This window comes from Erythrolamprus reginae, chromosome 3 (assembly GCF_031021105.1).
Source record: "Erythrolamprus reginae isolate rEryReg1 chromosome 3, rEryReg1.hap1, whole genome shotgun sequence".
Classification (NCBI taxonomy): domain Eukaryota; kingdom Metazoa; phylum Chordata; class Lepidosauria; order Squamata; family Dipsadidae; genus Erythrolamprus; species Erythrolamprus reginae.
Genome location: NC_091952.1, coordinates 3,857,155 through 3,882,281, shown reverse-complemented (window position 1 = coordinate 3,882,281; position 25,127 = coordinate 3,857,155). Strand labels below are relative to the sequence as shown.

At 42.5% G+C, this 25,127-nt stretch overlaps 1 long non-coding RNA gene across 2 annotated transcripts; it reads right to left on the bottom strand.

Annotated features, from left to right (window-relative positions):
• Positions 1 to 15,571: 15,571 nt before the first annotated feature.
• On the bottom strand, positions 15,572 to 25,110 carry LOC139163533 (uncharacterized). 2 transcript variants are annotated; one of them, XR_011558495.1, is made up of 3 exons: positions 24,994 to 25,110; positions 23,143 to 23,280; positions 15,572 to 20,208 (listed from the first exon to the last, which is right to left on the bottom strand). It is a non-coding gene; the product is annotated as an uncharacterized lncRNA (long non-coding RNA). The 2 variants fall into 2 exon arrangements; XR_011558496.1 differs by lacking the exon at positions 23,143 to 23,280.
• Positions 25,111 to 25,127: the final 17 nt, after the last annotated feature.

The following is a 25,127-nucleotide window of genomic DNA, read 5'->3' as shown; positions in this document are numbered from 1 at the left end:
CCGGGTCTGGAACGTAACACCAGCGATAGGTGAGGGACTACTGTATAGCCAAGAAGGCTTTAAGAGTTGTAAACCTAATCCTACGTAGCTTCTGCTCTGGCAAACTCACACTACTTACCAAAGCTTACAAAACTTTTGCCAGACCCATCCTTGAATACAGCTCATCTGTTTGGAACCCATATCGCATCTCAGACATTAACACCCTTGAAAATGTCCAAAGATCCTTCACCAGAAGAGCCCTTCACTCCTCCACTCGAAACAGAATCCCCTATGAGACTAGACTTTCAATCCTGGGCCTAGAAAGTTTAGAACTAAGACGCCTTAAACAAGATCTAAGTATTGCCCACAAGATCATATGCTGCAACGTCCTGCCTGTCGGCAACTACTTCAGCTTCAACCACAACAATACAAGAGCACACAACAGATTTAAACTTAATATTAACCACTCCAAACTTGACTGTAAAAAATATGACTTCAGTAACCGAGTTGTCGAGGCGTGGAACTCATTACCGGACTCCATAGTGTCATCCCCAAACCCCCAACATTTTACCCTTAGATTATCTATGGTTGACCTATCCAGATTCCTAAGAGGTCAGTAAGGGGCGAGTACAAGTGTACTAGAGTGCCTTCCGTCCCCTGTCCTATTGCTCTCCTATATCTCCTATTCCTTTCTTCTATTCCTATATCTCTTCTTCTATTCTTTCATTGATATGTTCTATTCCTATATCTTCTTTTCTATTCTTTCTTAGATATATTTTACTGTGAGTATCTCCTCTATAACCTTCAACATGTATTTTATTATGTATATATAGATATATACCCACTAAAACCCTCATTGTGTATTGGACAAAATAAATAAATAAATTTATGCGTACATGCAAAAGGGTGTCCAAAAATTGTGCAGGAAAACAAACAAAGGTTTCCTATCGTCTTTCATGTGAGATTTTGAAAGATTAAGAATTGTGGAGAGAAATTTGTAATATTGATTTAAACTTCACAGAAAGCACCAACAGCATTGACGGTATTCTAATATCCTCTTATCCTCCTAAAGAGGATAGAATAAGGATGCTCATTGTCTCCTATCCTCTTTTATTTGGTTGTCGTTCTTAGTGTTTTAGAAACATAGAAACATAGAAACATAGAAGACTGACGGCAGAAAAAGACCTCTTGGTCCATCTAGTCTGCCCTTCTACTATTTCCTGTATTTTATCTTAGGATGGATATATGTTTATCCCAGGCATGTTTAAATTCAGTTACTGTGGTTTTCCCAACCACGTCTGCTGGAAGTTTGTTCCAAGGATCTACTACTCTTTCAGTAAAATAATATTTTCTCATGTTGCCTTTGATCTTTCCCCCAACTAACTTCAGATTGTGTCCCCTTGTTCTTGTGTTCACTTTCCTGTTAAAAACACTTCCCTCCTGAACCCTATTTAACCCTTTAACATATTTAAATGTTTCGATCATGTCCCCCCTTTTCCTTCTGTCTTCCAGACTATACAGATTGAGTTCATTCAGTCTTTCCTGATACGTTTTATACTTAAGACCTTCCACCATTCTTGTAGCCCGTCTTTGGACCCGTTCAATTTTGTCAATATCTTTTTGTAGGTGAGGTCTCCAGAACTGAACACAGTACTTATTTTATTCATGTGTCCAGACGCATCACGTATAGCCCACAACCCATTAGCTGTCAAATAGAATTCCTTATTGCCAAGTGTGATTGGACACACAAGGAATTTGTTTTTGGTTCAGATGCTCTCAGTGTACATAAAAGAAGAGAGAAAGAGGCGCCTAAAACACGATCTAATTATTGCCCACAAGATCATATGCTGCAACGTCCTTCCGGTCAACGACTACTTCAGCTTCAACCGCAACAACACAAGAGCACGCAACAGATTCAAACTTAATATTAACCGCTCCAAACTTGACTGTAAAAAATATGACTTTAACAATCGAGTTGTCAAAGCGTGGAACTCATTACCGGACTCCATAGTGTCAACCCCTAACCCCCAACATTTCTCCCTTAGACTATCCACGATTGACCTCTCCAGGTTCCTAAGAGGTCAGTAAGGGGCGTACATAAGTGCACTATTGTGCCTTTCGTCCCCTGTCCAATTGTCTTTCTTTTATCTCATATATCATGTATATTTTCTTCCTTTCATATATCTTCTCCTCTATTTTTACATATTATCTTTATATATATTACTTCATGTCTATTCTCTTCCATATGTATTGTGTATTGGACAAATGAATGAATAAATAAATAAATAAAAATAAGAGAGAGAGGGAGAGGGAGAGAGAAAGAATGAACAGTCATAAGTAGAATTCTTTAGAGAATAAAATTCTTTATTGCCAATGACAAGTGTGATTGGACACACAAGAAATTTGTCTTTGGTGCAGATGCTCTCAATGTACATAAAAGAAAAGATACATTTGTCAAGAATCATGAGGAACAACACTTAATGATTGTCATAGGGGTCCAATAAGCAATGAGGAAACAGTCGATATTAATAAAAAAATATTAAGAATAAAGCAATACGTTACAGTCATACAGTCATAAGTGAGTGATATAAATGATGAGAAAAAACTAGTAGTGATAGTAGTGCAGACCTAGTAAATAGTTTGACAGTGTTGAGGGAACTATTTGTTTAGCAGAAACAGAAGTACAGTACAGTACAGACTTAGTAAAAAGTTTGAAACTGTTGAGGGAATTATTTGTTTAGTAGAGTGATGGCGATCGGGGAAAAAACTGTTCTTGTGTCTGGTTGTCTTGGTGTGCAGGGCTCTGTAGCGACGTTTGGAGGGTAAGAGTTGAAAAAGTTTGTGTCCAGGATGTGAGGGGTCAGTAGATATTTTCACCGACCTCTTTTTAACTCGTGCAGTCTACAGGTCCTCAACGGAAGGCAGGTTGGGAGCCATTGTTTTTTCTGCAGTTCTGATTCTCCTCCGAAGTCTGTGTCGGTCCTGTTGGGTTGCAGAACCAAACCAGACAGTTATAGAGGTGCAGATGACAGACTCCATGATGCAGGTCCTCTTCGTACACGAACATCATTTTATTCAAAAGATTAAAAATACAAAATAGAAAAAGGACACTGTCCAAAAGAAACAGCAACAGAAGGCAAATGGCCAAGGGGTTTTTTTGGAAGGAGGGGGGAATGAGAAAGAACCATTGCTCCCAAGAGCCTCTTATCTTAGCTCTCAGCTTGAAATGTGAATACATGATTCATCTCTCTGGGAGCCTTAAAATAGATGCTCGGAGCATTTTTAAAAGAGGACATTAAAAAAAAACCCCAGCTAACCGTCTCCCTCCCTTCTCCTGAAATCAGCTTCCATTCAGAAATGTTGATGGGTTCTTTGAAAGACAAAAAGAGGTGCACTGAAGAATCATTTGCCTTGGCAAATAAATAATATGAAATTTGGGGCTCGTTCGATTTAGAACTTTCCTCTGCCAGGGTGGGTTTGTATGGCTGTGGTTTTTCTCCTTGGTCGATCCAACATAAGGGTAAGGATAAGGGCAGCATACAAGTATTAATAATAATAATAATAATAATAATAATAATAATAATAATAATAATATGTTGAGTTCATTAAGTCTTTCCTGATACGTTTTATGCTTAAGACCTTCCACCATTCTTGTAGCCCATCTTTGGACCCGTTCAAAAAGATATTGACAAAATTGAACGGGTCCAAAGATGGGCTATGTTGTATCCTGGAATGGCTACCTTGTAACGCTGTAAATAGTTTGTTCCTCTTTTCCAGCGCTGTCTGAGCCCAAGCAGGAAGTCGCTCCTGATTGGCTCAGACGCGGCCGGCTCTCGCTTTGGCGGGAACCGCAAAAGTATAAAAGAAGCGGTTTCTCCCTGCAGAGCCAGTCGGTACTCGCTGAACTGTCACTTTACTTGCTGAGCTGTCACTTGTTCTCTGAGCTGAATAAAAGTACCGATTGCTCAAAACCCTGTCTCTGGGTCTACTTCACTGGCGACGAACGAACGGAAGAACTTCGCGTGCAACATGGACAAAATCCAGATCGGCCAGGCTCCAGAACTCTTCGATTCCGAGAAAATGACATGGGACGAGTACATGGCCACCTTCGAGATATTCCTCGAGGCGGCGGGAATGCAGGACGCCGGAGCCGATCGCAGACGGGCTATTTTTCTCAACTACTGCGGCGCAGAGATCCGTAGACTTGCCCAAACTCTCACCGAGCCAGAACAAGCAAGAGCCACAGCGTGGGACGTCCTTCAACAGAAACTAGCGAGCCACTTTAAACCAACCAGACCAGCCATGGTTTACCGGCATCAATTTCACATGATGGCTCAGAGAGAAACCGAGTCAATCAGCCAATTCACAACGCGGCTTCGAACGGTACTTGCTCAATGCAAGTTTCAAGACCCGGAAGCTCGCCTTACCGACGCCTTGGTTTTCGGCATGAAGAACAACTCGGTGAGAAACAAACTCCTCACCGAAGAAGAGCCGACGCTACAAACCGTAATTAAATTAGCACAAACCGCGGAAGCAGCCGACGCAGCGGCAAGAGAATTAAAGGAGCACGGAAGGCGAGAAATCATTGCCAAAATCAACGCCGAGTCTCCCAGCGCCGAGGGAACAGACGACCTCAGCCAGCCGACTAGAAACGGGGACAACTGCCTCCTCCTGCAAGACCAGCCGAGACATCCTAGAGCTACTCACCCAGCCCCCTGCGCGGGCTGCCGGGGAAATCACCAGCGCCATCGATGCCCCTTCCGAGACGCTACTTGCCACCGTTGCAACCGGAGAGGCCACATCGCCATCGCATGCAGAGCAACGGCACCAGAAGAAACGTTTGCCACACAACAATACCAGCGACCTCAAAACCAACCCCCCCAATCGCGAGAAAGGAGACCGTTCCGCAGCTCGGGTCAAAGGAACTACTCAAGCGCTAACCGCGACTACAATAGAGGTAACTCTAAATTTTCCGTGAATAACACGGCAACCAAAAAGGGGGCTAAAATTGTTATCTCATTGTTACTAAATAACCAGCCTTGCTCAATGGAGCTGGATACGGGCTCGAGATATACCATCATGCCCTGGGAAAAATTTAAACTATACATGCCTAAGGTGTCTAAGGCTGACTTAACTCAAACCTCATTGGTGATCAGAGACTTCCAAGGGGGGGTAATCTCGGTCCTGGGAACAGCAAATGTACCTATTGCCTTTAAGAATGTGAAATGTACCCTTCCCATGCTTATTGTGACGGGGGCCAAACACTCCCTGCTGGGTCTAGCGTGGATGGAACCGTTGGGGATCGAAATTTCGGGTGTGTGTAATGTAAACTGTGATAATATGCCTAACTTTGTGAAAGAGTTCCCTGAAGTGTTCAGCCCCACCTTGGGATTGTATAAGGGACCCCCTATATCTTTCTCTATCGACCCAAAGGTCCCACCGGTCAGACTGAAACCTCGCAGGGTTCCCCTTCCGCTTCTCCCCAAGCTGGACATGCAGCTGGACAAACTCATTAGTCAAGGTATTTTGGTCCCTGTGGAACAGGGGCCATGGGAAACTCCCATAGTGACACCATTGAAGCCAGATGGCTCTTTAAGAGTTTGCGCTGATTACAAATCAACCTTGAATAAGGCACTCCAACACCACCCCTACCCCATCCCGGTCGTGCAACAACTCTTACACTCCCTGGGGGAGGGAAAAAGGTTCGCAAAGATCGACCTGGCCCAGGCTTACCAGCAGCTTCCGGTCGATGAACAAACAGCAAACGCCCAAACGATTGTAACACACAGGGGGGCTTTCAAATGCACGAGGTTACAGTTTGGGGTAAGCATAGCCCCAGGAATATTCCAGAGCATCATGGAACGCCTATTGTCAGGGGTAAATGGGGCAATTCCATATTTTGATGACATCTTAATTGCAGGGGAAAACCAGGGGCAAGTGAACAAAAGAATAAGGGAAGTACTTAAGAGGCTACAGGACAAAGGGTTACGAATCAAGCCTGATAAATGTGTCTGGGGAACTGACAGTGTTGAATTCCTTGGGTATAAAATAGATAAGGAAGGTATCCACCCCACAACAGAGAAGCTGAGAGCAATTAGAGAAGCCCCAGAGCCACAAGATAAGAATGAGTTGCAGGCATTTTTGGGCCTCCTTAATTTTTATTCTGTTTTTTTAAAGCAGAAGGCAACAGTAGCAGAGCCTCTCCATCGTTTACTCCAGAAGGAAGCCCGCTGGACATGGGGGAAAACTGAACGTGAAGCTTTTTCTCAAATAAAAAATTTAATAACTTCTAAAAGTGTAGTAGTCCAATATAGTGCTTCACTACCCATTAGGCTCACGTGCGACGCTTCGCCGTACGGCATAGGAGGAGTCTTAGCTCACGTTCTACCGAATAAGACAGAGGCCCCAATAGCATTCTTTTCAAGAACCATGACCAGCACAGAGAGGAATTATAGCCAGTTAGACAAGGAGGCTCTAGCATTAGTGGCAGGGGTAAAGAAGTTTCACAATTACATTTTTGGGAGAAGCTTTGAGCTAGTCACTGACCACAAACCCCTACTAGGCCTGCTAGCCCCCAACAAGCCCACTCCACCTTTTATGTCTCCAAGACTAATCAGATGGGCCCTTTTCCTCTCAGGGTATCAGTATGAGCTCACCCACAAGGGGGGGAAGGAAATCAATCATGCAGACGGCCTCAGCAGATGCCCCATAGCAGACTTGGTAGAAGACCCTGTTCCTGCCACAGATGTGCTAATGATAGAACTCGAGGAAAACCCACTAACCACAGCAAAAGAGGTAGCTGCACACACGCAGCAAGACCAAATCCTTAAACAAGTGGTGAACTGTGTTCTAAAGGGATGGCAAAATGATATTGTTAAACCTGAATTGTGTGATTTTAAGAACAAAAGGCTTGAATTATCATATGTAAAAGGTTGTTTGCTGTGGGGGGATAGAGTGATCATCCCCAAACGCCTAAGGGAAAAGGTACTCAAAATGTTACACGTGGGCCATCCTGGGATTGTCAGGATGAAGAGCCTAGCAAGGGGGCATTTATGGTGGCCAGGGCTTGATGCTGATATTGAAAGTTGGGTTTCAAAGTGTGACCCGTGCCAAGAGTCTAGGCCCAGTCCCCCCAAAACAACTCCGGCTGAGTGGGAACAGCCTGCTGGCCCTTGGTCTAGGATCCACATTGATTTTGCTGGCCCAGTGGGGTCTCAGTACTTCCTAATAGTGGTTGATGCTTTCTCCAAATGGTTGGAAATAATAGCAATGAACAACATAACCACAAGTGCCACTATCAAGGTATTGAGCAGACTGTTTGCATCCCATGGTTGCCCTGATCTATTAGTGTCTGACAATGGACCACAACTAACAGCCAGGCAATTCGAATTATTCCTAGATGGCCTAGGGGTCAGACATGCCCTCATCTCGCCTTACTCGCCCTGGGCTAACGGGTTGGCAGAACGTTACGTAAGGGTGGCAAAGGAGGCATTGCACAGGTCAGGCCCTGGAGATGTGCAACAGAACTTGGACCAATTCTTATTAACCCAGCACATTACCCCTAACTCGCACACACATGTAAGCCCTGCAGAGTTATTGATGGGGAGAAAGTTGAGGTCACCATTAGACAGGTTAAACCCAAGGTTCTGTGTGAATAATAACCAAATGTGCATGAAACCAGAAAGAGAAATGTATTTGGGTCAAAATGTATATGTAAAATGCTTTGATGGAAATGTAAACTGGATGAAGGGAATTATTGTTAAGCAAAACGCACCCAAAACTTATATTGTTAAACTGGAGGATGGTCGTTTGTGGAAACGACACATAGACCACATTCGGAAACGAACTGAAAACCAATTGCAACAACCCGCTGACTCGGACTCTCCCCCTTCAACAGACTTTTGTACATTGCCCGAACTAAGAAACACGCAAAGAGACTTATCGGGCCAGGGGGAACCATCCAGCGACGCCGAGCCATCCTCGTCCTCCGAGGCCTTCGTTGGGCCCGCCAGGCCAAGTCCGCCGCACCGGGAGAGCAGCGGCGAGCCATCCTCCACAGTCAGTGGCGAAGGAGAAAATGGACTGCGCAGGTCAGCGCGAGAGCCTCGAAGGCCTCACCGATTGGACGACTTCGTCACGTGGCTTTCTTGATGGATGAGTCCAACTATGAGGGGAGGGGTGTTGTATCCTGGAATGGCTACCTTGTAACGCTGTAAATAGTTTGTTCCTCTTTTCCAGCGCTGTCTGAGCCCAAGCAGGAAGTCGCTCCTGATTGGCTCAGACGCGGCCGGCTCTCGCTTTGGCGGGAACCGCAAAAGTATAAAAGAAGCGGTTTCTCCCTGCAGAGCCAGTCGGTACTCGCTGAACTGTCACTTTACTTGCTGAGCTGTCACTTGTTCTCTGAGCTGAATAAAAGTACCGATTGCTCAAAACCCTGTCTCTGGGTCTACTTCAGGCTACAAGAATGGTGGAAGGTCTTAAGCATAAAACGTATCAGGAAAGACTTAATGAACTCAATCTGTAGAGTCTGGAGGACAGAAGGAAAAGGGGGGACATGATCGAAACATTTAAATATATTAAAGGGTTAAATAAGGTCCAGGAGGGAAGTGTTTTTAATAGGAAAGTGAACACAAGAACAAGGGGACACAATCTGAAGTTAGCTGGGGGAAAGATCAAAGGCAACATGAGAAAATATTATTTTACTGAAAGAGTAGTAGATCCTTGGAACAAACTTCCAGCAGACGTGGTAGATAAGTCCACAGTAACTGAATTTAAACATGCCTGGGATAAACATATATCCATCCTAAGATAAAATACAGAAAATAGTATAAGGGCAGACTAGATGGATCATGAGGTCTTCTTCTGCTGTCAGTCTTCTATGTTTCTATGTTTGACCTGGTTTGGCTGTACCAATAGTGGCCATCATCGACGTTTCGGAGAACCAGTAGTAGCAGCAGTTTGAGGCTCCGCCCACCTGCCCACCTGCCCAAATGCCGCCATTTCCTTTGTTTTTAACCCTCTGCAAGCCTTCTGCGTGTGAGACTTTCAAAGGGAGATTGTCTGAAATGGTGTAGGGAATCCTGCTTGGGCGGCGGGGGTGGGTGGGGGTTGGACTAGATGACATATAGGGTCCCTTTCAACTCTAATAATAATCTAATAAAAGGTGGTAAGCCCAGGCGACAAAATGAGATTTTGAGGATTAGAATGTTAGGGAGAGGGAATGTAGGAGAAAAAGAATAGTATATATAATTTTTATTGCCAAAGTGTGATTGGACACACAAGGCATTTGTCTTGGTGCATATGCTCTCAGTGTACATATAGATTTGTGAAGAAACATTTAATGATTGTCATAGGGGTCAAATAAGCAATGAAGAAACAATCAGTATTAATAAAAATCTTAGGATACAAGTAACAAAGTTACAGTCATAAGTGGGAGGAAATGAGTGATAGAAATGATGAGAAAAACTAGGAGTAATAGTAATGCAGACTTAGTAAAAAGTTTGACAGTGTTGAGGGAATTATTTGTTTAGCAGAGTGATGGCGTTCGGGAAAAAACTGTTCCTGTGTCTGGTTGTCTTGGTGTGCAGTGCTCTGTAGCAATGTTTTGAGGGTAGGAGTTGAAACAATTTGTGGCCAGGATGCGAGGGGTCAGTAAATATTTTCACCGCCCTCTTTTTGACTCGTGCAATATACAGGTCCTCAACAGAAGGCAGGTTGGCAGCCATTGTTTTTTCTGCAGTTCTGATTCTCCTCTGAACTGAAGTCTGTGTCGGTCCTATTGGGTTGCAGCACCAAACCAGACAGTTATAGAGGTGCAGATGACAGACTCAATGATTCCTCTGTAGAACTGGATCAGCAGCTCCTTGGGCAGTTTGAGCTTCCTGAGCTGGCGCAGAAAGAACATTCTTTGTGGTGCTTTTTTGATGACGTTTTTGATGTTAGGTGACCATTTTAGGTTTTGAGATATGATAGAACCCAGAAATTTGAAGGTCTCTACTGCTGATACTGTGTTGTCTAGTATTGTGAGAGGTGGAAGGACGGAAGGGTTTCTCCTATAGGAAGTGGAAAAGTGAAGGAAGAAGAGAAGAAGTGGAGGGATGTAGGAATGGGGAGAGAAGGAGTTAGAAGGTAGAAGGAAGAGATGGAGAAAGAGGGAAGGGAGAGTAAAGAAAGGAGGAATAACAGACTGGTAAATAGCAGTATAAAATACGTGCTAAAACAGGATATTGATTCATGATAGATTGGATAAAAATGTATACTTATGTATGTTGTTGACATGTTTCAAGGTCTGTGCATTAGATGTACATATGGACTATGGAGACAAATATAAAAAAATATAAACAAAGAAGATGCTGGGAAATTGGAAAAATGTTTCAATAGGAAACAATAACCCCAACGCCAACGTGCTAATCAACAACTCTACGAAGAAAGGAAGAATTCCAAAGGAAAATGCATTTTTCGGCCAATTTTCCAGTGATTCCTGGCTCCTTTCCAGCTGTGTGGAACATCTGAGTAGTCTTTTTACAAGGCGGTTTCACTCGAGAGCTGCAAACTTCGCCCCGCTGCAGAAGATCACTCAGAAAGAAGCCGAGAGAAGTTTTGCTCCACGTACAGGGAGAAGTCCTCACCTTACGACCACAAGTAGTTGGGCTGATATTGTGGTCGTAAAGCGAGGACCTCTCCCTGTTTAAATCCCTGTTTAAATCATTATTAAATCATAATAATGATTTATTATTTGTATTTGACTCTAATAAGGATGCAGAGCGGCATATAAATACAAATACAAAGACTTTTTAAGACTTTTCTTTCCCCTGGTTAAGTGAATCTGGATTCTCTGCGGACTTTTGCTTGTCCGAGGGTTGCAAAATTGGTGGAATGGGGAATCACGTCACTCTCCCCAGGATGCTGCGATCGACATAAATACGAACCCACTGGCATCCCCTTGGCCATTCTTGTTGCCCTTTTTTGCACCTTTTCCAGTTCCATTCCGTCCTTCTTGAGGTGCGGTGACCAGAACTGTACACAGGACTCCAAGTGTGGTCTCCCCATCGATTTGTACAGAGGCAAAAACCTCCCGGGTGTCGTTTCTTGCCACATCGGACGATGGGAAGCTTTGCACAAGCAACTTCCCAGGAAGGGCAAAAAGCACCCAGGAGGTTTCGCAGACTCGACCACAGAACTTAAACTGGGCTAAAGTTCACACGGGCGATTTTTTTTTTCTGAGCGCATCCCTTTCAGTCACCCAAATCCATCATGCATTCAAAGCATTTATTTATTTGTATTTATTTATTTTTGTCAATCAAGTACAGGATAGTAGTTTATATAAATGTAACATACAAATTAATAATTTTAAAAGACAATAGGAGAGTAGGGCAGGGACGGTAGGCACAATGGTGCGCTTATGCACGCCCCTTACAGACCCCTTGAAACGGGGAGAGGTCAACTGAAGACTGTCTAAGGTTGAAGATCTCTCTCTCTCTCTCTCTCTCACACACACACACACACACCAACTTCACTGTCTGTTTCTGTTGCTCCCCTCCGGGAGAGGGTTTCGGAGTATTTCGGCACAGTGGTTAGAGTGCAGCACTGCAGGCTCCTTCACCTAACTGCTAATTATAGTTCAGCAGTTCAAATGTCACCACCCGCTCAAGGTTGACTCAAGGTTGACCTTCCATCCTTCCTCCATGGGTCAAATGAGGACCCAGATTATTATTATTATTATGTCAATACAACACAGCAAACGAGATCACTATGCTGGATTTCATATTTCATCACCAGTCGGGCGCTTCCCCACGCACCCTAGGACTGCGTGATGTAGCGGCGAATTATGTTTGCCGATCCCAGTAAAGCGGCCTTTTGCAATTGACCGATGGAGATTTTGTCAATTCCGATGGTTTTCAAATGTCCGCTGAGATCCTTTGGTACTGCGCCCAGCGTGCCAAGTACCACTGGGACCACTTTCACCGGCTTATGCCAGAGTCGTTGCAGCTCGATTTTTAGATCTTCGTATTACACTAATTTCTCTAGCTGCTTCTCCTCAACTCTGTTGTCTCTTGGGATTGCGATGTCGATGATCCATACTTTCTTTTTCTCCACGATCACAATGTCTGGTGTGTTATGCTTCAGAAATCGGTCAGTCGGAAGTCCCACAGTGGTTTTGCTTGCTCATTTTCGACCACTTTTTTGGGCTTATGATCCCACCAGTTATTTGCCCCTGGTAAATGGTAGTTCCGGCACAAGTTCCAGTGGATCATCTGTGCCACAGCATCATGTCTATGCTTGTAGTCAGTCTGAGTATGAATTCTGGGAGTTGAAGTCCACATCTCATAAAGTTGCCAAGGTTGGGAGACCTCTGCTCTATGGAACTCTATCACTATTTTGGGTTTTGTGGTTCCTGGGGTTTTTTAATGACCTGTCCTTTGCCCTAAGCACTGGCTGGGTAGGCGTGGCTAAGGGAGTCATGTGTCTGGTGGAAGTGAGTGACGTCAAGTTATCCACCCTGGTTTTGTGGATCCCGGTGTTTTATTTTCTGGGGGGATCTACGGGTCCAGGTGGCTCTTTTGTTTAAGGTTGCAGACCCCTGCTCTCAAAGGATGCAAATGTCCAGCTTTCTTGAAAGGAGTCTAAACCCTTCTGTTCCTCACCATCCAATCAGAGTTGAAGAAGCTTCTCAGATGAGAAGCGAAATGTCTTCAGAAGGGAAAAACCCCCCCAAGGAAGTCCACTTGCCAACTGCAAAAGCAGCTTTGGGAGAAACAGAGGCTGGACGGCTGACTTTACAGATTTTCCACAACCAGGAGAGTCCATTTAATGGGATTCTGCTACCCCCTGGAGGCTGAGATTCTGGTACGGACTCTCCGTGGGGCCTGCTCTTCCTGCAATCCCATTGTGGCTTGATTTCCCGATCTGACAGATTTCCCACCAGGGTTTCCGGATGAGCCTACGGCCCAGAATCCCCTGCGATAATTGGTCCAACTCTCACCAATCAACTCTATTTGTCTGTCTGTCTGTGTCTACCTTGACTGTAAAAAATATGACTTCAGCAACCGAGTTGTCGAAGCGTGGAACTCATTACCTGACTCAGTAGTGTCAACCCCTAACCCCCAACATTTCTCCCTTAGACTCTCCACGATTGACCTCTCCAGATACCTTGGAGGTAAGGGGCGTGCATAAGTGCACCAGTGTGCCTTCCATCCCCTGTCCAATTGTCTCTCCTTATCTCATTTATATTTTCTTCCTTTCAAATTTGTTCACCTATACTTTTATATCTTTTCTTCTATTCTTTTCTTTACTTATATTATTACATATGTATTCGCTTCAATGTATATTATGTATTGGACAAAATAAAAATAAATAAATAAATAAATAAATGCATTCATACATACATACATACACTATCAGTCGATCCAGGGATGGGCTACTGCCCGGACGGGGGAGAATGCAGTGGGGGAGCGAAAATGGAGTTCCACCTCAGAGCCCCCAATTTGCACTGAAAGATGTTGAAAGAAAATGCATAAGCCACACCCAAAGTGAGTAAAAATTTTGGTAGCCCATCACTGAGTCTGTCTCTCTATCTACACTCTATTATCTATCTATCTGTCTGCCTGCCTGCCTCTATCTATCAATCTGTCTCTGTCTGTCTTCTTACATACCTATCAGTCTATGAGTCTGTCTGTCTATCTATCAATATATCTGTCTGTCTTTCTGTGTCCATCTATCAGCTATCTGTCACGCTCTCTTTTATTTTATGTACACTGAGAGAATCTGCACGAAAGACAAATTCCTTGTTTGTCCAATCAGAATTCTATTCTATTCTATTCTTCTGTCTGTCTATCATCTATGTCTATTAGTCTATCTGCCTATCTATTGTCTGTCTGTCTGCTATCTATCTATCTATCTATCTACCTACCTACCTACCTACCTACCTACCTACCTACCTACCTACCTACCTATCTATCTATCTATCTGTTGTGGTTCCATCTGAGGCCCCTCAGGGAACGGCTGATCTTCTGTCGGTTTCCAGCTCAGAGGGAGAGGCTGAGGAACAGGAGGTGCAGGCAGACGAGGAGGAGGAATCCCAGGCTGAAGAAGAGGGAGGACAGCCAGAGTCCCACCAGAGGGAGCTCTCCCCAGCAAGCAGCCTGGATTCCTTAGAGGAAAATGCACAAGCCATAATTGATCTGCGACAGAGAAGAGCTACTCAGAGAAGGGAGCAATTGGCTAAGTACTTTCAGCATTAAAGAGGCAACAGCTGGGTTTGGGTGTGGTGCTCTTTGGAAAGGCTAAAAGGCAGACCCACCCTTCCTGGCTTGTGGAGTTTTATCTTTGAGAGTCTTGGGACCTGGCTGTGAACTTTGGCGTCTTGGAATCCTGGTTTGTGCCTTTGACTATTGAAACCTTGGGGGGGGGGGGGGGGTTGCCAGCAAGAAGCTTGCTGTATTGTCTGGACATCAGGACTCTGCTGTAACGTATTATAGCTTGTCTGTTGGGAAGAACAGGTTTTCCTCTGTGTTTATTTTTTCCAGCTATAAAATACTTTTGGCTTTTACCAGAGTGTCTGGCTGTTTTTTCCAGTTGGTGTTGAGGTCTGGGGGAACCCAGACAGAACACTATCTATCTATCTATCTATCTATCTATCTATCTATCTATCTATCTATCTATCTATCTATCTATCTATCTATCTATCTATCTATATCATCTATCTATCTATCTATCTATCATCTGTCTATCTATCTATCATCTATCTATCTATCTATCTATCTATCTATCTATCTATCTGTCTGTCTCTGTCTATCTATCGTCTATATCATCTATCTATCTGTCTGTCTATCTGTCTGTCTATCTGTCTGTCTATCTATCTATCTATCTATCTATCTATCTATCTATCTATCTATCTATCTATCTATCTATCGTCGGTCTGTCTGTCTGTCTGTCTGTCTGTCTATCTATCTATCTATCTATCTATCATTGTCTGTCTGTCTGTCTGTCTGTCTATCTATCTATCATCTATCTATCATCTATCTATCTATCTGTCTGTCTGTCTGTCTATCTATCTATCTATCTATCTATCGTCGGTCTGTCTGTCTGTCTGTCTGTCTGTCTGTCTGTCTATCTATCTATCTATCTATCTATCTATCTATCTATCTATCTATCTATCTATCTATCATTGTCTGTCTGTCTGTCTGTCTGTCTGTCTGTCTGTCTATCTCTATCTATCTATCTATCTATCTATCTATCTATCTATCTATCTATCTATCTATCTATCTATCTATCTATCTATCTATAAGCCGAACACCATTCATTTATCACAAAATCTCCAGAACTTTAAAGCCTAAAAATTTGAAATTTGGCACATATGGTTCTCTTCGCTTCTAAGTGCTTGCTAAGAAATGACCTTCAATTATTAGAATTTCTTATGTAGTATATTAACATGCTCTGATGCTAAGAAGTTAGTCGTTCTACTCCCCCTCCTCACCTGAAAAGAATAATAATAATAATTAGAAGACCTTGTAGGAGGTGCAAGGCTGCGCATCCAACATTCTGTTTCTGGAATGGCAATAAAATAGTTTTCACTAATCATATGAATCAGGCCTTGCAAGATAATCCTTTATTATGATCAACAACAACGACAACAATGACAATGACAGAGTTGGAAGGGACCTTGGAGGTCTTCTAGTCCAACCCCCTGTTTAGGCAGGAAACCCTACACTTCAGACAAATAGTGATCCAACATCTTTTTTAAAACTTCCAGGATTGGAGCATTCACAACTTCTAAAGGCAAGTTGTTCCACAGATTAGTATAAATAAGGTTTCATGGATTGTCCATTAGATAGATGGAATATAATCCTGAGTTGTATGTACACTTAGTCCGCGATTTACAACAGTTCGTTCAGTGACCATTTGAAGTTGGAATAGCACTGTGAATTTTTTCCCCCTAGTCTGGTGCTAATCCCTTATATAGTGGTACCTCTACTTACGAACTTAATTCATTCCGTGACCGGGTTCTTAAGTAGAAAAGTTTGTAAGAAGCAATTTTTCCCATAGGAATCAAGGTAAAAGCAAATAATGCATGCGATTGGGGAAACCCCAGAGAGGGTGGAGGCCCTGTTTCCTCCCAGGAGATTCCTAGAGAGGCCCCATGGAGGCTTCTCCCCGCCTTTTCTGGCAGTTTCCTCCCAGGAGATTCCTAGAGAGGCCCTACGGAGGCTTCTCCCCACCTTTTCCGGCCCTGTTTCCTCCCAGGAGATTCCTAGAGAGGCCCCGCAGAGGCTTCTCCCCACCTTTTCCGGCCCTGTTTCCTCCCAGGAGATTCCTAGAGAGGCCCCGCAGAGGCTTCTCCCCACCTTTTCCGGCCCTGTTTCCTCCCAGGAGATTCCTAGAGAGGCCCCACGGAGGCTTCTCCCTGCCTTTTCCGGTTATAGTTTTGGAGGCTCATGTTTGTAAGTGGAAAATGGTTCGTGAGAAGAGGCAAAAAAATCTTGAACACCCAGTTTGTATCTAGAAAAGTTCGTAAGTAGAGGCATTTGTAGGTAGAGGTACCACTGTATTTTGTCAGGATAACAGAGTTGGCAGATGTTAGCATGTCAAACAATTATGTACAATATTCCTAAGACAAAACTATACAAAACTAAATGTGGCGGTAGTAGATAGCCAGCCAATAACCCAGATCAATCCAATTTAAGTATACATATTATTTACATACTGTATATCCAATAGAATAGTCGATAATAATCTAAGTCATTCACAAAGACATCAATCAATCATATACAAATCCAATCAATCAATCAATCAATCAATCAATAAATATACAAATACAGTACAAACCAAGATCAGAACACATACTGTAGTTCTCTACACACAGCAATTCTACAAGCATTCTCCCCCAAGAGGAAATGCTGCTGGCTCCCTCTAATGGCCAAAAGAAACATTACTCTTAAAGAAACATTATCAAACATACATTGTTGGCTACAATATGTAATTACAAATTACGTATTGTAGCACCCGAAAAGTTGAAAATTCAGATGACCCATTCTTCTATGCAATAAATGAATACATTCATCATTTGGCTTCTTATGACCAAATACAGAATTAGCCTTGTTAGCATCCCACACTGGGCAATGTTAGAATTCTAAACTTAAAAACAGAGTATATGTGGCAGTGGTGGTTATTCAGCCAATTAACTCAGATTAAGTAGAGTATAAATATTATTTACATATATTCACTAGTAGTAAGTAAATAGTCACTTCATACATATCCAAGTCAAGCAATCATATATAAACCAGATATCAGAATATACAGTTCTATACATACAGCAGCTAACAAATAATATTCCCCTTCAAAACACAGTTCTCTCTCTCTCTATATATATATAATTCTACAATATTTCTCTCCTGTAGAACACACAATTCTATATAATACCATAGGTATTACTTACATCCATAATATATAGACCATAGACCAGTCTGCGAAGAGGGGCGGCATACAAATCCAATAAATAATAATAATAATAATAATAATAATAATAATAATAATAATAATAATAATTATTATTATTATTATTATTATTATTTAGCACACAAGTCTATAGTATAGTCACACAGACAAAACTAGCAGAGAGTGAGACCAGGGAGTTAGTGTTAGCAAGAGCAATAGCAAGCATTAGCAACAATAACAGCAATAACACATCTGACGCCCTTTTATAGCTAATTGCAGCCCTTAAAGCAACATTATGCTAATTCCTCCAAACATACATTGCTGGTTAGTTCATATGTTGACTAACTCAAACGGTGAAGTACATAGTACTGACAAGCCTGAATTGGAGGTTTATCTCTAAATGCATATACAAACCATTATGTAGCCATGCAGTAACCTTCTTACCTGGTTTCTCAATAATGCAACTATCTTTTTAAAATATTACAGTTTATCCCATCTGCACCAAAACTTTACTGATAGTAATTTATTTATTTATTTATTTATTTATTATTTATTTATTGATTGATTGATTGGATTTGTATGCCGCCCCTCTCCGGAGACTCAGGGCGGCTAACAGCAACAATAAAACAGTGTACAATAGTAATTTGGTATTAGAAATGATTAAAAACCCATTAATATAAAAACCAAACATACATACATACATACCATGCATAGAATTGTAAAGGCCTAGGGGGAAAGAGGATCTCAATTCCCAAATTATACTGTAATTAAGGGATATATAGCATTAACAGTTTTTCTTTTAAACATAGTTTATTCCGCCTTCTCTGGCTGCTTTCATTTTCCAGCCTAGCTAAAGAAACATTCTGGTTATTAATCAACAACCCATAAATTACAATGAACATTCTAGACTTATTTCTTCATATCTACACCGATATCATTATAAGCAATTAATAATTTCCATCTCTCGGTTTACCATTTCTTTTACAGTATTTAGCTATATGGCCCTTTTCTCCACACGCATAACATTTCCTTAGAGAATAAACATTTGGGAAACGTTTTTCTTTCTTCTCTTGTGGTTGTGGCTTATCTCTCAATTGCTGCCTGTCCCGGCGTCTTCTCGACTCCTCCAGCAGCCGTCCAGATAAAGCAGCCATTGTAAGGTCATCCCCGGGCAACACCTCCAATGAGGATACGTAGTCATCATAGCTCTCATCCAGCGATGAAAGAATTATGTATACTTGATGCAGCTCGGAGAAAATAAGTCCCTTTTCATGGAGCTCATACAAAATCTCTTTCATCAAAGTCAAGTGAGCTAACATGTCTCCACCTTTTTGCAAACGAGTGCGAAACAGCTTCCGTGTAAGATGGATGTGAGCCCCCACACTTTCACGGACATAAATCTGCTTCAAAATGTCCCAACACTTAGCAGCTGAATTCACTCCACGGATATGAACCAACTGCTTATCGTCCAGTGTCAGTCCTATCAGGCTATAGGCTTTTTCATTGTCCCGTTCAAACGCTGATATTTTCTGGGCGTCGTCCTCGACATCAGGGTCCAAACCAGTTATATCTGGTGGGTTAATGACCACATCCCAGAGTCCTTCGCAGCGTAACAGCATACTGCATTTTGTCGACCAGGAACTATAGTTCGTCCCATCCAACTGGGTTATGGAGAAAACTTTACTGGACTGCAGCTGAGCCATTGCTGACAATACTCACAAGCAATACTCTCACTGGGTTTATAACACTGGAAAAACAAATATGCACACACTAGAAATCACACTCTGGGCCCATTAACCAATGTTAGCACATCAAAGAATTGTGTACAATATTCCTGAGACGAAACTATACAGAGTAAATGTGGCAGTAGTAGATAGCCAACCAATAACCCAGATCAATCTAATTTAAGTATAAATATTATTTACATATGTCCAATAGAATAGTCAGTAACAATCCAAGTCATTCACAGAGACATCAATCAATCATATACAAATACAAACCGAGAACACACAATACTCTACACACAGCAATTCTACAATAATTCTCCCACCGAGAGAAAATGCTGCTGGCTCCCCCTTATGGCCAACAGAATCATTACTCTTAAAGAAACATGATCAAACATACATTGTTGGTTAATTACATATTGTAGCACCCAACTAGTTATACAGTGTTCCCTCGATTTTCGCGGGTTCGAACTTCGCGAACAGTCTATACCATGGTTTTTCAAAAATATTAATTAAAAAATACTTCGTGGTTTCCCCCCCTATACCACGGTTTTTCCTGCCCGATGATGTCATATATCATCACCAAACTTTTGTCCACCTTTAATAAATATTTTTTTAAAATAAATTTTAATAAAGAAACACGGTGAGTAATAATCTAAATGGTTGCTAAGGGAATTGGAAATTGCAATTTAGGGGTTTAAAGTGTTAAGGGAAGGCTTGTGATACTGTCCATAGTCAAAAATAGTGTATTTACTTCCGCATCTCTACTTCGCGGAAATTCAACTTTCGCGGGCGGTCTCAGAACGCATCCCCCGCGAAAATCGAGGGAACACTGTATTCATAATAGTAACAGTAGGGACCTTGGAGGTCTTCTAGTCCAACCCCCTGCTCATTTCAGACAAATGGTGGTCCAATCGCTTCTTAAAAACTTCCAGCATTCATAACTTCTGGTAGCCAACTGTTCCACTGGTTAATTATTCTCACTGTCGGGAAACTTCTCCTTAGTTCTAGATTGCTTCTCTTCTTGCGCAGTTGCCATCCATCGCTTCTTGTCATGTTATCTCCTGTGATCCTTTCCAAAGAAAGAAAAGGGTGTGACTGGAGAAAAAAATGAAAGAAACGCACACACAGCCTCTGTCATCAAAGCACACCTTGCAAAATGAGATTTCCCCCCTCCCAAACAAGGCTGGAGATAGCTGGGTGCTGGGGGAGTTTAGAGCGCTAGCCATTCTCTACCAAGGCCTTCGCGCTTCCAGTTCTCCTATTGTTCCTGCCCTCAGCAAGGATGGCATGCCCCAGATGCCACCAACAAAAGAATGCCATTACCGTATTTTTGGAGTATAAGACGCACCTTTCTCATCCCTAAAAGAAGCTGATAATTTGGATGCGTCTTATACTCTGAATTTATTTATTTATTATCTATCTATCTATCTATCTATCTATCTATCTATCTATCTATCTATCTATCTATCTATCTATCTATCTATCTATCTATCTATCTATTGGATTTGTATGCCGCCCCTCTCCGTAGACTCAGGGCGGCTAACAACAGTAATAAAAACAGCATATAACAATCCAATACTAAAACAGTTAAAAACCCTTATTATAAAACCAAACATACATACAGACAAACCATGCATAAAATTGTAAAGGCTTAGGGGGAAAGAGTATCTCAGTTCCCCCATGCCTGGCGGCAGAGGTGGGTTTTAAGAAGCTTACGAAAGGCAAGGAGGGTGGGGGCAATTCTAATCTCTGGGGGAGTTGGTTCCAGAGGGCCGGGGCCGCCACAGAGAAGGCTCTTCCCCTGGGTCCCGCCAAGCGACATTGTTTAGTTGACGGGACCCGGAGAAGACCCACTCTGTGGGACCTAACTGGTTGTTGGGATTCGTGCAGCAGAAGGCGGTCCCTGAGATAATGAATATAGCTTCCCCCACCCTCCCAGCCCTAACTAGCTGCTAACAATGTTCCCAGCTCTTACCTTGCAGGCTCCTTCATTGTTTCTCTCTACGAAGAATGTTTTCCAAGCCCTAAGTCTTTGCAGGGTTTTTTCCATTGCTCTACTAGCTCTGAGTAAGTTTCTTTCCAGCCCTAACCAGGTGCTAAAGATGTTCCCAGCTCTTACCTACTTGCAAGCTCTTTCATTGTTACTCTCTGCTAAGAATGTTTTCCAAACTCTGTCTATGTAGGGTTTTTTTTCATTCTCTATTTGCCCCAATGTTTCTTTCCAGCCCCAACCAGGTGCTAATGAGGTTCCCAGGTTACCAGCTTGCAAGCTCTTTCATTGTTACTCTCTCCCAATAAGGTTTTTTTTAAAGCCCTAAACAGGGAATAAAATAATGTGCTGAAGCTGACCAGACTAAGGACGCTAGCCAGATTAATATCTGGTAAGCAGATTCTTTTTTTTATTTTCCTCCCAAAAAACTAAGGTGTGTATTACACTCCAGTGCAACTTATACTCCAAAAAATATGGTATGTGCCCTCAAGATACTCTTTCTCTACGGCTTCCCCTCTTTGGGAACATCATCATCGCTCAAACTTGGTCTAATGCAGTGATGGCGAACCTGTGGCATGTTAAACCATATCTGCTGACACATGAGCTGTTGCTCTGGCTCAGTTCCAGCACGCTGGCCAGATGATTTTCAACTTACGTAGAAGGTCTGGGAGGGCATTTTCGGCCTCCGAGGGCATCTGGGGGAGGGTGCGGTGGCATTTTCACCCTCCCTGGGCTCCAAGAAAGCCGCTGGAGTGCTATATCTTATGGTTCTTGGCCAATTTATCTTTTCTTTTATGTGCACAGAGAGCATCTGCTCCAAAGACAAATTCCTTGTGTGTCCAATCACACTTGGCCAATAAAATTGTATTATATTCCATTCAGTTCCAGTTGTAAGAAACTGATGGAGATAATGTTGGTGGGGTTTTTTTGCAAATAAAGCTATTTTTAAAGAAATGTGGGCATAAAATGCATAGAATGCAGCTGCAAGAGCAATCATGGGCTTTTCCAAATATGCCCATGTTATACCAACATTCCACAGTCTGCATTGGTTGCCAATCAGTCTCCGGTCACAATTCAAAGTGTTGGTTATGATTTATAAAGCCCTTCATGGCACCGGACCAGATTATCTCACAGACCGCCTTCTGCCGCATGAATCCCAGTGACCAGCTAGGTCCCACAGAGTGGGCCTTCTCCGGGTCCCGTCAACTAAACAATGCCACTTGGTGGGACCCAGGGGAAGAACCTTCTCTGTGGCGGCCCCGGCCCTCTGGAACCAACTCCCCCCAGAGATTAGAATTGCCCCCACTCTCCTTGCCTTTCGTAAACTGCTTAAAACCCACCTCTGCTGCCAGGCATGGGGGAATTGAGATACTCTTTCCCTCTAGGCCTTTACAATTTTATGCATGGTACTGTATATCTGTATGTATGTTTGGTTTTCATAATAATGGGTTTTTAACTGTTTTTAGTATTGGATTATTATTATATGCTGTTTTATTACTGTTGTTAGCCGCCCCGAGTCTGCGGAGAGGGGCGGCATACAAATCCAATAAATAAAATAAATAAATAAATAATAAATAAATAAAAGTTCAGTAGGACATTAGGACAGTAAAGGTAAAAAAAATTCAAGACTGGAAAACACGAAGAAATTGTTATTCCTGTAAGAGAGTCAGCTTGATCAAGCAGATTAGTTAACAGTTTTAACCACAGGGTCTATTCACATAGTGGAGAAAGTAATTAACCGATTGCGTCAATTTGTTACGCTGATGCTGCAAGGATTGTAAGGAAACAAAAAATATAGTTAAGAAATAAAAAAAAGGACAAAAGGTAGCATGGGAAAAAAGGAACTGTAGAAAAGGTGGGGAAACCGATTAAGTATGGGGAAATTCATGGAGAAACCAGCATTCCAGGAAGATTGCAACCCCGTCGTGTTTGTGAAAACGGCTACAGGGAGGAATTTGTGGTTTGAGTGGAGAGAATTAACAGTTGAAGAAATGTATTCATCTGTGTTCCTACCTGCTAGCCACTTGCTCTCGCAAGAATGTACTTTACGTGCAATAAACTGCCTTCTGCTTCACTATTCCGTCAAATTTCTGATTGTTTCTCACACAGTCAATATGCAAACAAAGACTCAATCATCCAGGCCAAAAGTATCTAAAAAGGTTAAATCAAATCAATAGAAACATAGAAACATAGAAGACTGACAGCAGAAAAAGACCTCATGGTCCATCTAGTCTGCCCTTATACTATTTTCCTGTATTTTATCTTACAATGGATATATGTTTATCCCAGGCAGGTTTAAATTCAGTTCCTGTGGATTTACCAACCATGTCTGCTGGAAGTTTGTTCCAAGGATCTACTACTCTTTCAGTGAAATAATATTTTCTCACGTTGCTTTTGATCTTTCCCCCAACTAACCTCAGATTGTGTCCCCTTGTTCTTGTGTTCACTTTCCTATTGAAAACACTTCCCTCCTGAACCTCATTTAACCCTTTAACATATTTAAATGTTTCGATCATGTCCCCCCTTTCCCTTCTGTCCTCCAGACTCTACAGATTGAGTTCAAGAAGTCTTTCCTGATAAGTTTTATGTTTAAGACCCTCCACCATTCTTCTAGCCCATCTTTGGACCCGTTCAATTTTGTCAATCTCTTTTTGTAGGTGAGGTCTCCAGAAAAAGATGATGATTAAAATTATTTTCAACTGCACTGATGAAGTTACTTGGATGGGTAAGGAAATGTCTTGCTTAAAAAAAACAAAACCTTGATCCAGTTGGCTTTTCAGATGAATTCTAGTCCCAATTTAGGCATGAAAGCTGGCTGGGTGAATGGGCCAATCACCAGGAAATGCTGGGTTAGTCGTGAGAAGTGACTAGGTGTCAAATCCCCAGGAGATGGTGAATTCTAGTCCCGCCTTTGGCAATAAAGCTGGGCAAGTGATTTTTCAATCACCAGGATACAGTAAGTTGTAGTCCAGTCTTAAGCATGAAAGCTGACTGGGTGGCCTTGGGCCAATCACCAGGAGAGGGTGAGTTCAAGTCCTGCCTTGGGCGTCAAAATTGACTGGGTGACTTTGGGCCAATCACCAGGAGAAAGAAAGAAGGGAGGGAGGGAGAAAGAAAGAGGGAGGGAGAGATAAAGAAAGAAAGAAAGAGGGAGGGAAAGATAAAGAAAGAAAGAAAGAAAGAAAGAGGGAGGGAGAGATAAAGAAAGAAAGAAAGAAAGAAAGAAAGAAAGAGGGAGGGAGAGATAAAGAAAGAAAGAAAGAAAGAAAGAAAGAGGGAGAGAGAGAAAGAAAGCACGAAAGCAAGAATTTAATTTATTGTACAGTATTTCTATGGCAACCAACTCCCGAAGGACTCTGGGCTGCTTACAACAGAATATAGAAAATACATTTTAAAACATAATAGTAGTAATAACAACAACAACAATGATTGATTGATTGGATTTATATGCTGCCCCTCTCTGAGGACTGGGGAAGTTTACAGCGTATAAAAGAAACAATACAATGTTCTAAATCCAATTAATATAAAACCCCAATTATTAAAAATCAGGCCTTCCCACTCAGGCCAAAAACATACATAGCATCATCATCATAAGCAATAATAATTTAATTTAATTTAATTAATTTGACTTCTATGCCGCCCAATCCCAATGGGACTCCGGGACTCCGCGGTAGCATCAACAATAATCTCAGTAATGACAGAAATAATAATTGCTGCAATATCGCACCAATAATGACAACAAAGGCGGTGAGAATCATCCTCCCAGCACAAGCAGCTCCTGACACGTGTCTCGCCATCATTACGTGGGAATGCCACGTCGGGGGAACCGAGATGGGGGGGAAGCGGGAGGAAAGGATGTCGTACCTTCAGGGCCCCACTGTCGAGGCCCGGAGGGGTGAAGGTGGGAGGGAAAGAGCCGACCCAGTCGGGTTTTCCCCCCTTTTACTCCTAGTAGGCCCGGCGGTGGCGGCTGCCTAGCAACGGGCAGGGCCGCCGTC